Source organism: Coptis chinensis, chromosome 3, assembly GCF_015680905.1.
Source record: "Coptis chinensis isolate HL-2020 chromosome 3, ASM1568090v1, whole genome shotgun sequence".
NCBI classification, from domain to species: domain Eukaryota; kingdom Viridiplantae; phylum Streptophyta; class Magnoliopsida; order Ranunculales; family Ranunculaceae; genus Coptis; species Coptis chinensis.
Genome location: NC_141458.1, coordinates 15063094 through 15066154, shown reverse-complemented (window position 1 = coordinate 15066154; position 3061 = coordinate 15063094). Strand labels below are relative to the sequence as shown.

The 3061-nt window shown below is 35.0% G+C and overlaps 1 long non-coding RNA gene across 1 annotated transcript; it reads left to right on the top strand.

Annotated features, from left to right (window-relative positions):
- Positions 1-703: 703 nt before the first annotated feature.
- Positions 704-2197, top strand: LOC147508148 (uncharacterized). The gene is made up of 3 exons (XR_015216315.1): positions 704-1058; positions 1525-1622; positions 1782-2197. It is a non-coding gene; the product is annotated as an uncharacterized LOC147508148 (long non-coding RNA).
- Positions 2198-3061: the final 864 nt, after the last annotated feature.

Below are 3061 nucleotides of genomic sequence, written 5' to 3'. Positions count from 1 at the left end.
TTTGAATGCATTACGTGATTTTGCATCTAAATACAGTTCGATCTGCAATCTTGATTTCAGAGCTCAATTCGATGAGGCTCACTTGATATATTAGATACGTCTCAAGCCTTTGTTTATGGTTTTCCAATATACACAATAATGGAATTAGTATTGTTATTAGTAGTATGGTCTTTAAGGGGTGAATGTGGTAAATGTAACTGTTCAGATGGAGGACATGGTTTAGAAAAGAGGATTCACACATTATGATTTGGTTGCTTATGATGATATGATGGAGTTAGGAAGTAACTACTAAAGAGTTTCCATGTAGGCCTTAATTTAACCCTTTTGTTTATGTTTAGATAATTTTCAAGTATCCGGTCTGCTTTGCTAGATCAAATATCAAAGTACATGGTGCTTGGTTAGAACTTAGAAGTGAAGTTAGGAAAGAGTTGTCCATAGAAAATTCAGAAGTCAAGGCATGACTCTTTACTATTTTGGTAGTTAGAGCATTCATACAGGATAGATTCGATTGAGGTAGGTTTACTGATTTTTTGTAAACAAGTGGTGGAAGTTGGTTGTAAAAGCAAGAGGGAGCTTAAATTCCAAAGAGTTAGGATGTCTATAGTCACTGCCTGGTTTTAAGTTTTAACTAGCTTATACCATTTTAAAGGTTTAAAAATCCTTTGTGCCTTGAGAACTTCAATTGTGCACTTATCATGTTAATTTAAAATTTTATTTATTTACTTCTTTTAGTTGAAGAAATCCTTGAAGGGAAGGAAGAAGAACTAGAGAGGGCTTCTAACACCTTCCTCTAACAAAATTCCACTTTAGGGAGCCATTTTGTCTTATTAGTGAACTAGAGAGGGCATTCTTGTATTTAACTCTTTAAATAGCATCATTACTATTGTTGCTTTGCTTTTCCCATCTGTTATCACATGTAATTGTGTTAGGTATCTTCAGTTACTGAAAAATCTCTCTTAAAGAGTTAAGTAATGGTACTTCTCATCCCGGACTTAATGAAAAGCCAATTGAGAACATTGCAGCTATTTGAATTCAAACTACATTTCGGGGATACAAAGGTAAGTCACAATGTTTTTATCAACCTTCATTCTTTCTTTCGTTACATCCTATTAATTATTCAAGTCGTTTTTTACTCAACGAAGCCATAATTGTACTTTGGGTCGATTTTTTTTTTTTTCTATTTTTAAGTAAGGCCCAACAAATTTGGAACTTGAGAACCAACGACTAGGTAATCAAGTCGCATTACTAGTCCTAGTTAGCTTGGTAGATGTCCGAGTCTCCATGAATAGCAGCTAACTAGTAGTTAGTGCTTCCCCATATCTTTGCTATATTCACCGGCTTTCATAAGTATGTCCGAGACTCCTAGTATAGGTCTGACTTACCCTACCGGCCGGTGCCTTTACATAAGCATAGCTGAAAAAGAAACCCATTTCATATAGATCGAGACTTGTAGCTTGATTCTTTACTCATTCCATACTGGTAAGAATTGCAGGAAATCATTCTATAACACTTCTTCTTCTCCAGGATATCCGACGATCAAGACAATTCCCGTCAAACTCTTTCATTTAATAGAAGTGAATTCTTATTCTTACGAAGCTGGTATTTCAGAAGAGTTTGTTAAGGTATGTAGATACAATTTAATGTATTGTCTCTATTGTTTCTTAGTGTGTTGAGTTAATTTTAAGTTCCAAATGAAATGCTTCTAGGATTAGTATAAAATTTTATTGTTAGAATGGTGGTTTTCTCTAAATGAATATATGATGTGCGTGTGATTCCTTCAGGTGGCAGCACCTTTAGAGACTTTGGGCAAGGCAATAGCTGAGCTGCAAAAAAAAAAACCAACTTATATTGGTAATGAGTAAATACCCTATTGTTATTACCTTTAATGTTTGTCTATTGGTTTTAGACGGTTGTTTGTTTTGATGCACTCTTGCAATTGGTTTCAGGAATGGATTTACAGTTTGAGTGGGACGAGGTTGAAGCGTTTGTGAGACAGCTTGATGGTTCATTGTTCAATTGGTGTGAGCGTTTTTGTTGCTTTACTCATCTACTTTATGGAATTGTGAGTACTCATGTGTCATTTAGTTTCAATAGTTTTTCTTATGCCATTCGTGAAAAGTACGTGCTTTTGGTTTGTTCAAATTGCTCCATTCTAACCTTTTGGTTATGCCATTCTAGACATTCATTCTAACTGTTTTGTTTTGTCTTTGTGTCTTTGGGTGGAGTGTGTCTTTGTCGTCTTTGCTACTTTCTGTTGGTGTGTTCTTCATTTGCCACTTTGCTGCCATGGACCTTCTTCTTCTTGGGTGTTGCCGCTGCTTGGGTGTCATTTGCTGCCATGGACTCTTGGTGCTTGCTGTTATTGGTATGGTTGTAACAAGCGAGACACGCAGCAGCAGTATGAATTGAGGGATGCCTTTCCTCACTGTTCACAGTTAAACAAATAGTATCCATCCTTTTCCGTAGGGATTCAATTATATGAAATTAATTTGTTCATGTAATGTAGGATGAGCTCCTAAAACTTTTTATTTTGTTGTCCATCTCCTTTTCTCATGTATTTTCGGATAAAATTAGTTTTGCTTGGAAGTGTTGCTCTCAGGCATTCTAAGTTGATACCCTTAATGTAGTTTTAATTTCAATGCCAGACATTAGTATAAAGAGAAGTTTATGTACAACAAGTTGGAACTAACTCTTATGTTGAAGTTCATATTTCATTTAACTGCCTTCCAAATGTTGCAGGTTTTTGTGTTTCTGGAAGCTGAATATGCAACTCCACAGAATTCTTTGAATCAAGTAAGTTCTGGCAACGTTAAATTTTTAACTCTGTGAAGTGCGCAGAATTGTAGCTAAGTTACTAAACTGGTATTGAGCTTTACTCTATATTGTTTTCTTTTGAATTCAATATTATTGTTGGTTGTGATGATTTAATTTTTCTGATCTTTACTTTTAGTTGTGAACCTTTCATTTCAATGAAGTCTTTTAGCTTGTTAGCATTTTAATCGTTTGAACTTGAATTTGTTTGTTGGTTTTTGAGTAAGGGTTGTTCACTCGTCTTTTTTTT